The 13,994-nt window shown below is 43.6% G+C and overlaps 1 long non-coding RNA gene across 1 annotated transcript; it reads right to left on the reverse strand.

Moving 5' to 3' along the window:
- Positions 1-2,450: 2,450 nt before the first annotated feature.
- LOC147113853 (uncharacterized) lies at positions 2,451-6,126 on the reverse strand. The gene is made up of 2 exons (XR_015079149.1): positions 5,895-6,126; positions 2,451-2,750 (listed from the first exon to the last, which is right to left on the reverse strand). It is a non-coding gene; the product is annotated as an uncharacterized LOC147113853 (long non-coding RNA).
- Positions 6,127-13,994: the final 7,868 nt, after the last annotated feature.

The raw sequence follows: 13,994 nt of genomic DNA on the forward strand, positions 1-13,994 counted from the left end.
ATTAGAGAAGCTACACAACCATCTCAATGGAGGTATGTAAACACCTCATTAAACCCAGCAGATCAAGCCTCACGGGGATTGAAGGCTGAAAACTTCATGAGGAGTGAAACTTGGATACAAGGCCCAAGTTATCTGCTGGAAACAGAGATCATGGCCAGAAAGACCAGATATGCCAAGTCAGATTGCTGAAGACGACGTTGAAGTCAAGAGATCAGTCACAGTAAATCTCATAACTACGAAAGAGAACTTTGACACAGTGAACAAGCTTGGTAACCATTTCTCAGGATGGCACCAGTTGAGGAAAGCAGTTGCATGGTTTCTAAGGTTGAAAGAGTTGCTGCTACACCTGAGCGGTAAGAGAAAAGAGTATCGAGCCACTATCCATCAGTCTGAAAGTAACCCTGATAAGAAGAGAATGCTTCTACAGCAATATATGCACCAGCACAAGACCACATTGGGTAAGAATTCATTGACCGTGGAGGATTTGGCCAAGGCTGAGATGGAAATAGTTCGCTTCAGTCAAAGACAAAGATATCCAGAAGAAATCGAAGCTTTACAGCGAAATACTCCAATCAAGAAAGGTAGTCATATCTACAAGCTGGACCCTAAACTGCAAGATGGAGTACTGAGGGTGGGAGGGCGACTAAACAAATCTGCTATGCCAGAGGAGGCCAAGCATCCTGCTATCCTTCTTCATTCTTCAGCATATACACCAGAGTATTGGACACAGTGGGAGGAATCACGTGCTTGTGAAGCTAAGACAAAGATACTGGATTCCAGGAGCTAATTCTGTAATAAGAAAAATACTCTCTGAATGCATTGTTTGCAGATGGTTACACGCTAGAGCTGGGGAGCAGAAAATGGCAGACCTGCCTGAAGACCGTTTGTTACCAGACAAGCCCCCATTTACAAACAGAGGGGTGGACTATTTCGGGCCTTTCGAGGTAAAGCGAGGACGTAGCCTTGTCAAGAGATATGGTGTGCTTTTCACTTGTTTGACCATCAGAGCAGTTCATATTGAGGTGGCACACACGCTTGACACTGATTCCTGTATTAACGCCCTGCGGCGCTTTGTCTGTAGAAGAGGACAGGTGTCCATTATGCGTTCTGATAATGGCACTAATTTTGTCGGAGCGGAGAGAGAACTACGGGAAGCTATTGAAGGTTGAAATCAGCTTAAAATACAGGAAGCCATGATGCAAACAGGAATTAAGTGGATCTTCAATCCACCGGCTGCATCCCACCATGGAGGTGTCTGGGAAAGACAGATACGCACCGTAAGAAAACTACTCAGTTCTGTACTGAAGCTGCAAGTGCTTGACGACGAGGGACTTCAAACCGCTCTGTGTGAGGTTGAAGCCATCATTAATGACAGACCGATAACTAAGACATCAGATGATCCCAATGACCTCGAAGCCCTGACTCCGAACCACCTGTTGTTGTTGAAAACACAGCCAGTCATGCCCCCGGGAGTCTTCAAAAAGGAAGATCTGTATGCCCGTCGGAAGTGGAGGCAAGTTCAGTATATGTCAGACCTTTTCTGGACCAGATGGACAAGAGAATACTTACCTCTGCTACAGGAGCGTCAAAAATGGTCCAAAATAAAGAGGAACTTCATTGTCGGAGACATCGTCTTAATCGTGGATGATTCAGCCCCTAGAAATTCTTGGTTGATGGGAAAAATAATTTAGACCATGCCAGACTCCAGAGGCGTTGTTCGTCGCGTTTGTTTGCAAACCAAGACCAGTACCCTGGAAAGACCGATCACAAAGCTCTGCCTGCTACAAGAAGCAGCGTGAAAGGTTCCTGAACGAAAAAAGTGGACATTTATATTGTAAATATGTTGAACTCATTAGTTTATGACTCTTAAGAATGTTTGAGTAATTGATATGCTTCATGTGCCTAGTCAATTAGGGGCCGGAATGTAAGAGTCATGAAAGTTTAAGAAAGAAAATACTTTAAAATATTGGTTAAATAGTATAATAGTTAATTTACCTGACTGACTTATTGTATTGAGAAACCTCCTATTTTCTTGTTCCAGTAGTATAGTCTGAGATACCCCCTTTATTCTTGCTACAATGGTACAGTCCTTAAGATTGTCACATGGTATCCAGCCATTTTACAGTTCAGCTGCACGAGGCTGGAGAGAAGGTAAAGGCTTTTGAGGGCTGGAGCAATACAGTTTTTGACCGTGTTCGTTTAAACGTGTTTTGCTTTGTAATTCTGTTTGTAAGGTGTTACAGTAAACAGTTTAAAGACAAAGTTACGTTTTGGAACGTTTTATTTCGACACGCGTCTACTCGTTGTTAAAAGCCTCAAAGCTCAGTGGCTGCATGTTTGGAAATTATGAAGCGCCACTACATTCTCCATCACTCTCCTCTTGCTCTTCCTGCACTGGCTGGCCAGGTTGGAGTTCTTGGGTTTCTGAAAAGAGAAAGACAGAGTGTAGGTTGTGGTGAGGGGAGGGGTGGGGGTGGGAGTAAGAAGTGCATGCTTGCACCATCAGCAGCTTGTAAGTGAGAAGAGATTATGGGATATGGGGGATGTGGGATGTGAGAAGGAAGACTAGGTATGACCATACTATCATTTTCAATTATTTCAGCATTGCCGCTCGCCGCTCGCCACAGCCTCAGTGAAGGCCCTTCCAATGATGTCGAGCCCACCATCTCCTCCAGCTGGGTCAGGATATGCAGGCTTGCCCGTCCCCCGACGGTTAGTTGTTGCTGCCTGCGGGTATGAGCCACCTTGCCCTGCAAGAGAAAGCAAAGTGTGTCAGTGAGTGTGGTGCAATGTGTTTGGGTGAAGTGTGTCAGTGAGTGTGGTGCAATGTGTTTGGGTGAAGTGTGTCAGTGAGTGTGGTGCAATGTGTTTGGGTGAAGTGTGTCAGTGAGTGTGGTGCAATGCGTTTGGGTGAAGTGTATTAGTGAGTGTGGTGCAATGTGTTTGGGTGAAGTGTGTCAGTGACTGTCGTGCAATCTGTTTGGGAGATGTGTGTGTGTGAGTGTGGTGCAATGTGTTTGGGTGATGTGTGTCAGTGAGTGTGGTGCAGTGTGTTTGGGTGAAGTGTGTCAGTGAGTGTGGTGCAGTGTGTTTGGGTGAAGTGTGTCAGTGAGTGTGGTGCAGTGTGTTTGGGTGAAGTGTGTCAGTGAGTGTGGTGCAGTGTGTTTGGGTGAAGTGTGTCAGTGAGTGTGGTGCAGTGTGTTTGGGTGAAGTGTGTCAGTGAGTGTGGTGCAGTGTGTTTGGGTGAAGTGTGTCAGTGAGTGTTGTGTAATGTGTTTGGGTGAAGTGTGTCAGTGAGTGGTGCAATGTGTTTGGGTGAAGTGTGTCAGTGAGTGTGGTGTAATGTGTTTGGGTGAAGTGTGTCAGTGAGTGTGCTGTAATGTGTTTGGGTGAAGTTTGTCAGTGAGTGTGGTGCAATGTGTTTGGGTGAAGTGTGTCAGTGAGTGTGCTGCAATGTGTTTGGGTGAAGTGTGTCAGTGAGTGTGCTGCAATGTGTTTGGGTGAAGTGTGTCAGTGAGTGTGCTGCAATGTGTTTGGGTGAAGTGTGTCAGTGAGTGTGGTGCAATGTGTTTGGGTGAAGTGTGTCAGTGACTGTCGTGCAATCTGTTTGGGAGATGTGTGTATGAGTGTGGTGCAATGTGTTTGGGTGATGTGCGTCAGTGTGGTGCAGTGTGTTTGGGTGAAGTGTGTCACTGGGTGTGGTGTAATATGTTTGGGTGAAGTGTGTCAGTGAGTGTGGTGCAGTGTGTTTGGGTGAAGTGTGTCACTGGGTGTGGCGCACTGTGTTTGGGTGAAGTGTGTCAGTGAGTGTGGTGTAATGTGTTTGGGTGAAGTGTGTCAGTGAGTGTGGTGTAATGTGTTTGGGTGATGTGTGTCAGTGAGTGTGGTTGTAAGGGGTCGTTTTAACGAGCTTATGGTGTGCTAAATCGGTTTTGATTTTCGCACTACTCGTGAGCGGTTTCGAAGCGCTCCCCCCTCACGGTTCTGGACACTGGGCTTATTGCCAGGCAACCTTTGTGTGTTGGCCCAACTCGTGACTCAGAAGACAAATGGTCAGATGAGACAGATTGAGTTTTAAATCAAAACGATCTTTATTTTTGAAAGAGAATGTACACAGAGAAAAATGGCAAGAATAAATGCAGACGAAAAATAACGTTTCTCACAGAGGACTAAATTATACACTGAGAAAAATAACTTTAAAGCATATAAACAGTTCTAAAATAGCGATAAGCTAAAAGCGGGGGTGAGGGAAGCACACGGACACATCGAGGGATAAATCACACTCCTGACTTACAAATACCCTTAACGTTACAAACCCTCCCGTTACTGAATATACCTCAATTATGTCAGTTAGGTAGAGTTGGGCCTTTATGCTCACCAGAATTTCAAAACCCTTCTGGACCTTGGTACTTCTTGTTACGTCTGGAATTTCCGATCTTCCTTATGGGACCGGCTCCTGGACCCTGTTACTTGGTGTCGTCCGGGACCTCCGACCTTCCTTATGGGACCGGCTCCTGGACTCGCTCTCCTGTACAAACTTTGGAAGTCCTCCGAAATCCTCGAGCCGTTTTCTGTTCCGCACGGTCCTCGAACTCCTGATGGTAACTGGACTTGGACTTCACGGTGTGAACCGCCTCCGGAGGAGTCTTCCTTACTCTGGTCGAATCTTAGACTGGCTTGCTGATGATTTACCTGAACGGTTATACTCTTTTCTGGCCCTAATCTTGGCGCCAAATCAACCGTTTTCCTTTGTTAAGGTTGCTTTAACAAAAGCAAGCACATTAATTTGCCGGTTCGAATCCGGCCTCGGGCGACTGTCTGTGTGGAGTTTGCACATTCTCCCTGTGTTTGCGTGGGTTTCCTCCGGGTGCTCCGGTTTCCTCCCACAGTCCAAAGATGTGCAGGTTAGGTTGATTGGCTATGATAAAAAATTGACCCTTAGTGTTAGGGGGATTAAATACGTGGGGTTATGGGGATAGGGTGGGATATGTGTTGGTGTAGGGGTTACGGGGATCGGGTGGGATATGTGTCGGTGCAGGCTCGATGGGCCGAAATGGCCTCTATCTGCACTGTGGGGTTTCTGTGATTTCTGTGAAATCGAACTAATGGGAATCTGATTAGTGTCCCTTCGTTTGTGTGTGCTCAGCAGTTTCTGAGATCGGTTACCGCTTTGCCATAATGGGAATCCGTTTAGTGCCCCTCCGTTTGTGTGTGCTCAGCGGTTTCTGAGATCGGTTACCGCTCTGCCAGCGATTAGCGCACCTCCAGGTGCTAATAGTTTTGTTTACTGCTGTAACCACATTACAGTATCAAAAACAGTAAGGTTCTGGATTCTTCTAATCGATGATGGCTCAGGCTGCTGTTAGGTACTGTGTGTGTGTCCTTTTGAACTGGGCCATGAGAACTGCCAACTCCATTCTGTGTTCTCACAATGTGGCCACTTCAGGGGCCCTACCCGTATACTGTATTTCATGGATTTTTGCGAATCCTACGTGATGTAATGTGTTTGGGTGAAGTGTGTCAGTGAGTGTGGTGCAATGTGTTTGGGTGATGTGTGTCAGTGAGTGTGGTGCAATGCGTTTGGGTGAAGCGTGTCAGTGAGTGTGGTGCAATGTCTTTGGGTGAAGTGTGTCAGTGAGTGTGATGCAATGTGTTTGGGTGATGTGCCTCTCATGGTTGAATAGCTGGCAGTGTGTACAAGGTGTGAGATGTGGGTGTGAGGCTTGCATCAGTGGTAAGTGTGTGAGGGTGAGGTGAAGCTATGAATGTGAGTTATGGTTTGTGATTGCTAGAGATTGTTGGTAGGTGAGTGATGGGGGTGTGGTGCACTGAGCAGTGTGTGAGGCTAATGGTGCAGTTGGTGGGAGACAGTTATTGAAGATGCATTCACTGACCTTGATCATTCGTGTGAGGTCATTGAACTTCTTTTGACACTCGATCCAGGTCCTCGGGCAAGACTGCTGGCAGTTACCGCTCCGGCTATCACAGTGTGTCTCGAGGGCCTCCCAGCCCCCTTCAGTACAGAACCTGCACTAAGGCCTCTAGTGCTGCATCCGAGAACCTTGGTGCCTTTTCTTTGCCCTGTTGAGCCATTATTTACTTACAGTTGCCTTCACGAGCAGTTCCAGCAGCTGCTGAAGGCTGAAGTGGAGGCTAGCTTTAAATAGGACTAGCCTCACATGAACTTCAAACATCCTGCTGAGCGCTCAGCCACTCAGCAGCGCACTGATCGCTGGGCTGAACACCGCAATCATGGTCATTTCCTTGAACAAGCACGGCCGATCCCGCATCGCGATCCCCGCGCCCGTTTTCGTGCCTAATCAAATCTTTCGCCCAGTATCTTTAAACTAGTTCACTCTTCTGCTTCTAACATTTTACTCTAAAATGCTTTATTATTTATGATGTTTTGTGTTTGATATCCTGTAATAATCCTGGCTGGATTCATCCAGCAGTATGTTTCAATTGGAGGTTATTCTACCTTTACTGTAATTGCTTAAAAGTCCATATTTACCACATTGAATGAAAATGCTTTATTGCATTAGCACATAGTATTAAAATATCAGCTAAAACAATGGTTAGGAGCCGAACTGACTAAAATAAACTAAACTGACATTTGCTGTGTTGAATTCTGTTGTAACTTTGTGTGCACTACAAGTCACAATTGAAGTAAATTAAAATACTGTTAGCACAAATCACTTCTTCAGTCACTTTATTGAGTTCGGCAATGTCTCACTTGAGTAGTGTGTTCACTGTGACTATTAATTATTCTTTCCAGGTGATTTGCAGGCCAGGAACCAACTACTTGGTATTGACAGAGCAAACGCATCTGTTCTCTTTTCAACTCAGCAAAGAACTTCTCACTGATATTTGCCATCTGTTAAATGTGACTTGAAATCACCCTTAATTCACAAACTTTACATTACCTCGAGCTGTGAAGGAAATTGCCAGAAAAGGTAATCACAGAAAGAGAAAAAGAACCTTCGAGAGGCTATTGCTGATTTTACGATGCTGAGACAGATAGGGAAATGTCGCCAAATGAAAACAGGAACATAGGAAGACAGGAGTAGGCCATTCAGCCCCTCAAACCTGTTTTGCCATTCTATTAGATTATGCCTGACCTGTACCTCAACTCCGAGTTCCTTGACACCATTACCTAACAAAAATCTATCAATCTCAGTTTTGAAAATTTCAATTGACCCAGCACCCACAGCCTTTTCGGGGAGAGAGTTTCAGATTTCCACCACCCTTTGTGTGAAAAAGTGCTTCCTGTTTTGACCACTAAGTAGCTTAGCTCTAATTTTAAGATTGTGCCCCTCTTTTACTGGCTTCCCCCGCCTTAGGAAACAGTTTCTTTCTTTCTATTCTATCGAATCCCTTTAAAATTGCAAACACTTCAATTAGAATCACCCCTCAACCATCTCAAACTCAAGGGAATGCAAATCAAGTTTACGCAACCTGTCCTTATAATTGAGCCCTGATGAACCTGTGCTGTACACCCGCCAAAGGCAATGCATCCTTGCTGAGGTGTGGTGCCCAAAACTGAATGCAGTACTCCTGATGGGGTCTGACGAAGGCTCTGTAGAACTAATGCTCCCTCACTTTTGTATTCCAAACCCCTTGAGATAAAGGCCAACATTCCATTCGCTTTTTTGATTACTTTTTGTACCTGTGCAGTAGTGATTTGCATACATGGGCACCCAAATTCCCTTTGCACTTCCACAACTGCTAGTCTCTCACCATTATGAAAATATTCTGATTTATCTTTCTTCGGTCCAAGGTGGATGACCTCACACTTCCCCACATCTGCCACAGTTTTGCCCAGTTTTAGTTTACATCCCTTTGTCACTTCCTGCTTCCATCTACACAACTTACTGTGCCTCCTAACTTACTGTCATCTGCAAACTTGGATATACAAGCTGAAGCCCCAGTACAAATCCCTGTGGAACACCACTGTACACATCCCACCAATCAGAGAACATTCCCTTTATCCCTAATCTCTGTCTCCTAGGTTCCAACCAATTACCAACCCATGTCACGAGGTTACCTCCAATTCTGTACACTTTCATTTTTGCTAATACAGCTGTAATCTCTTTTGTGGAACTTTATCAAATGCATTCAGGAAGTCCGTATATAAAACATCCATAGACACTCTCCTATCCGCCATGCCAGTGACCTCCTGAAACAATTCAACTAGATTAGTCAGACATGACCTATCCTTTACAATTCCACGCTGACTTTCTTTAATCAGCTCATATTTATCTGAATATTCATCCCTGATAGGTGTTTCAGTAACTGCCCCACAAACAATGTTAAACTGACAGGCGTGTAGTTTCCTGGTTTCTCACACTCTCCCTTCTTAAATAAAGGAGTGGCATTTGCAATTTTCCAATCCAAAGGCACAATTTCCAAATCTAGAGTGCTTTGGACAATTATGACTAACACATTTGTAATTTCCTCATCTTCTATTAATGCCCTGGGGTAGAAATCATCAGATTCTAGAGATTTGTCTATTGAAAGTCCCATTATTTTCTCCATTACCATTTTTTTATATTAAATCCAATATGTTCCTCCCTTTGACTTACTTTTTAGGTTCCCTTGCACCATTGGTATTTTGTCCTCTTTCTCCACTGTGAAAACGAATACAAAATACTAATTTGTCAAGTCTGCCGTTTCCTTATTTTTCATTGTAGTCTTGCTTTCATCCTTGCATCCGTATTTATTGAGTGCACATTCCCATTAACCACTACCTTTCTCTTCATATATTTCTAAAAACATTTGCTGTTAGCTTTTAAATCCCTTGTAAGTTCTTACTTGTCTAATGCATCAACATGCATCAGTGACTTCTCATGGCCTAATGGTTTGATGGGTCAGAATTTCTTGATGATCCTGTGGGTCTGATCTATTGATATGTATAGAAACTTAGAAACATAGAAAAATAGGAGCAGGAGTAGGGCATTCAGCCCTTTGAGCCTGCTCCGCCATTCAATATGATCATGGCTGATCTTCTATCTCAATACCATATTCCCGCGCTCACCCCATACCCCTTAATGCCTTTTGTGTCTAGAAATCTATCTATTTCCTTCTTAAATATATTCAGTGACTTGGCTTCCACAGCCTTCTGTAGTAGAAAATTCCACAGGTTCATCACCCTCTGAGTGAAGAAATTTCTCCTCATCTCAGTCCTAAATGTCCTACCCCGTATCCTGAGACTGTGACCCCTCATTTTGGATCCCCCAGCCAGGAGAAACATCCTCCCTGCATCCAGTCTGTCTAGCCCTGTCAGAATTTTATACGTTTCAATGAGATCCCCTCTCATTCTTCTAAACTCTAGTGAAATCAGACCTAGTCGACCCAATCTTCAAAGTTCTCTTCGGGAGAGACACATTTTTCAACCATTCCTAGTCAATGGTCAGAAAATCTAGAGTAATTAAGTGCATTGGCCCAGAAATTTGGGTCAGGGGCTTCCCGCGGGTGCAAGCCCCCGACCTGCACTTACCTAGCATGTCGGCTGTTGAGCTGTGAGCCTCCGTGGAATTGCGATCCTGGGCCTGCTCCAACTGTCGGCGTGCAGTGCTTGCGTATCCCAGGGGCACAGTTAGTTCGAAGCGTCCCCTGGGATCACGTGGGCCATGGAGAGCCAATGGTAGCAGGGAGAGCTTCATTCGTAAGTTTGACAGGGGATCAAATACTATAAGCCCCAAAACATCACTAAATCTTCAAATAAATTTTTTAAAAATCACATTTTTAAAATAAACTATAAATTACATGAAATAACTATTTTAAACAATAATTAAAATTTTTGAGAAAATTAATTACATTTTCTAACGGGGCTAAAAATAAACTTACCTTTCTTTAAAGTATTTAAAAATAATAAACCTGTGGAAAAAATGTTTTAATTTTAATTAATTCACCACTTACCTTGTAAAAAGCAGGCCTTGCGACTGCCTTTTACATGTCTAACTGCTGGAGACTTACCTTCCCGGGAAAACCTGCAAAAAAAACGTAAGTTCGATGCGCACGCGCTGCCTCTCCTGTGCACGCATTCGACTTCTGAACCCCTTCTTTCAGGGGAACGGAAGTGCCGGCTTCCCGTGCATGCGCAGTGCATGCACGAAACCGGCACTTCCATTGGGCTTACGGGCGAGTACCCCGTGCGTACTCACCCGTGGAGACCCAAATTTCTGGGCCATTGTAATTTATCTGAGATTTCCAATAATATAGTGAGATCCTAGTCACACAATGAGGTTGTTCCTAGCTTTCATACTGGATTTGCTTGTTCAGATTTTGATTCCAGATTGGAAAATCTGACTTTTGTGATGGAAAAGATCAAATCTGAACTCTTAATGTATCTGAATGCTCATCCTTACTCCTCGGATCAGACATCGATAGTCTATCCCTAGAAATGGAGAAAGAGAAGTCGAGGAAGGGAAGGGAAGAGTCAGAGTTGGACCATGTGAAGGTGAGGGAAGGGTGGAAATTGGAAGCAAAGTGAACAAAATTTTCTAGTTCAGGGTGAGAGCAGGAATGGCACCGATACAGTTATCATGCTGTCTTGGTTCCTTCTTCATCTGATATGACTCAGAAGTACAAACTTAATGACATCCTTCCCGATAGAGTGAAACATGCATTGTTTGAGCCAGGACTACTCACAATAACGGTAGGCATTTTCCAAATAAGACACATTTAAAAATGTACAAATTAGACTGGACAGTTAAATTTATCACAATAGATCAGCATTATCCAATTTAGATTTGTTTTATAATTCATAGTTTTAGGTTAGATTTGTGTTTAGCAAAGTCATTTCTAGGCTAATGTGCCTTAAACCAAGTGGGGGAGAGCACTAGAATGAATTATTACATTTCTCATAGCTGTTAGCCTCATGAGTTCTCGAGTGAAATTTCCAATTTAGACCCATTTGGTGTAATTTAAGGGCAGCTTTGTGCTGTGAATTTACACTCATGAGGAATACAAGTTTATTTCACACAGCAGTGATAGACTTTCATCTCATAACACACTGGAATAAATTTGAACTTAAGTCCCAAATGTGAAAAGGGTAGTTTTAACCCACTGTACTAGTGACTCCTGCTTAATCCAGATCTCCATTCAGAGCTCATCCTCAATAGTAGATATACAGGCTACGTATATTTCATGAAATTTCTTTGTATAAGTCTGCCGGTGCCCATTTCTACCGGACCGGAGAGCTTCTGTACTTCTTCTTCTCACTGCTGGCTGGAGTGCTGTGTTGCTGCAGAGAGCGCCATCTAGTGCCCCAGCTAAAAGAAAACAACTTCAAGAATAAGTCAAGGCTGATTTAAGTTAATGTTAAATTGACAAAACCCAACTAGCTATTGCTCGATCTACAGTATTATTACGTTCTTAGCCTTATCCATCTAAACATTTGTGATAAATTTACAAAAAATACAAAGTTATCAAATCAAATGCATTAATACTGAAAAATAAGAAAAGCAGACATGAATACCAATGGCAAAAAATCCAGAAAAATATGGAGGCCCTGAAATTCCTGGGGCTGGAGAGGGTGAAAGCAATAGTTACGCCCAAAGGAGGGCAGTTACAGACCTGATCCTTCTTCACTGGGATTTCTCCTTATTTCGACCAGACCTTGAAATTTTGGTTGGGGAAGCCATAGGCGGACCTTCCACCCGCCCCTATTGAGGGGGAGGTGTTCAGGGAAGTTACCAGGCTTCCCTTTACACCCTTACAAAGCTTCAGTGGAATTCATGCCGGTGGAGGCCAGGCCTAGGTCCCTTTAAGGCCTTCTATAGGCCCCAAACATTTACTAGAGTGAGGCAATAAATCCCAGAGGAGATTGATTACCTTTTCTCATCACAGTGGCTCCAGAGGGAGCTGAAGAATTTAAAAAAAAAAATCTTCTTCAACTCATTTGGTCCTATGGAGGACTCCATTAAATCTATGAAGGGCAAATTGGCTCAGGTCGGGATGACCGCCACTGATCCACCTTTGCAGGTGCCAGCAGCCCGTCCTGGCTGTGCAATTGTCCCTGTCTCTAAAATTTAGCACGGGATCAGCAGCCTTGGACGAGGGTGGTCAGAGGTTCTGCTCTGCCACAATTATGCTGGAGGAGCCGTGCCCCAGGAATGTCAAAGACTGGAGTCTCTATTTATTGCAGCATTCCTTCTTGTGCACAAACATTGATAAATACTATGTGATATTTCTCATTTACCAAGTTCTGTGAGGGACCTTGAATGAAAATCTGATCTTTCGTTTGAAAAGAAATAAAATAAAATATGCACATTAAATCAACAATTTATTAATTATTCACTAATCTACTCTAATGTGAGTACAGTCCACACCGTTTATAATGGGTGTGTTGGGATGAAAGCAATTTGCCCGCTATACACAATGACCGATATAACGTGGTTGTGCCATTGGAGTAATCAACAGGAATGTTGTAGACCACCATTGAATAAACTAAACAAGACTGCATGCAATGCAACTAGCTTTATTTAAAAGGCAGTCATTGCTTAGTACAAATGTAACCCCACACCACTTACAAGGACTTAAGTACACAAAAGGTAATTGAACATTAACGAGGTGTTATTTACTTATGTCTGTTCTTGCATTCAGAGCACCTTATTACCTCCCATCCACTGCAAACCTGAAGTGACATGGATCTTAAGTAAATAAAGCATATCAATGATTATATAATGGCTTGGACTTTGCGGTCAGCGGCAAAGGAACGACGCTCATCGTTCACATCGCTGACAGCTGCCCACAGACTTTTCATGGGTTTATCAGCGTAGATTTCCCCTAATCAGGTGTATGTACCAGTGCAGCGCCCTTTACATGGGATCTGTGGTGTCTGTGAGCAGGCCGAGAAACAGCGAGGCTCCTCAACTTTTCAGATTGAAGAACCGCACTGAGACACGCAGAGTCCAATCCAGGGAGTATAAAGGAGGAAATATAAATTATATTTAAATGATGTACAGAAAGCAAAATAAAGATTGTGAAATATAGATGGGATTAAGGGAGAAAGATGGAAAAAGGAGATAGAAAAAGTGATTACAAATTTTTTTTTTAAATCTCCAACACTAATTTTTATCTGTGGGAATGAGACTCCACACTTGTAAAATTACTTTTTCAGGGCCAGAGAGGTTGTTCAGCAGTAATTATAGTTATCATGCCATTTAAAACTTGTTTACTTGCCCTAGCCCGAACATTTTCAGTGATCTTTAGTGCAGAACTATTTGGCAATGCTAAGCCTATCAGCGAGGGCTGCAACAACGCACCCTGTGGAGGAACAGGGTATCTCTGACTGCAACTTCTGGATTTTCGCGTTTAACTGCACATGTGCAAATGCAAGAAGTTGCTGTCTGAGTTACTCCATAATAATGGTGAGCACTGATAGCCTCAGCGTTATTATTACAACAAAATCCAGGCCAATAATATAATGCTGCAACCTTCCAGGCAGTATAATTCAGAGTCAGCCTGAATTAGACCAAGAGTCAAAGAATAAATGGAAGTGAAAATAGCATTAACAACAAGGATACAACTACATGGAGTATGTTTCTTCCCACCCTGCTTCCTGTAAAGACTCCAAACCAATCTCCCATTTCCCCATCTCCGTCACATCTGCTTTGATGACTCTATTGTACCAGAGTTTCTGAAACGTTCTCCTTTTTCTTTGAGGTGAGGATTCCCTTCTGCAGTGGTGAACAGTGCACTTGACTTGGTCTATCCCATTTCCCATGTTTCTACCCTGACCCACACTCCCCTTATAATCATGACAGAGTACCCTGGTCCTTACGATCCACCTCATTAGCCTTCAACATTCACCTGAACATCTTCCGCCATTTCCACCAACTACAACATTATATCACCACCAGATCATTCCCTTCCTTTCCCACTTTCTCGGGGGACCATTCTCTCCACAACACCTTGGTTCACCTTTTCACTACTCCAACTTCAAGCCTGCCTCCCTGACATCTTCCAGTGCAACTGCAAGGAAATGCAAC

The sequence above is a fragment of the Somniosus microcephalus genome, chromosome 8 (genome assembly GCF_052327205.1).
Source record: "Somniosus microcephalus isolate GS21.2 chromosome 8, FLI_Smic_1.0, whole genome shotgun sequence".
In the NCBI taxonomy this organism is placed as follows: Eukaryota; Metazoa; Chordata; class Chondrichthyes; order Squaliformes; family Somniosidae; genus Somniosus; species Somniosus microcephalus.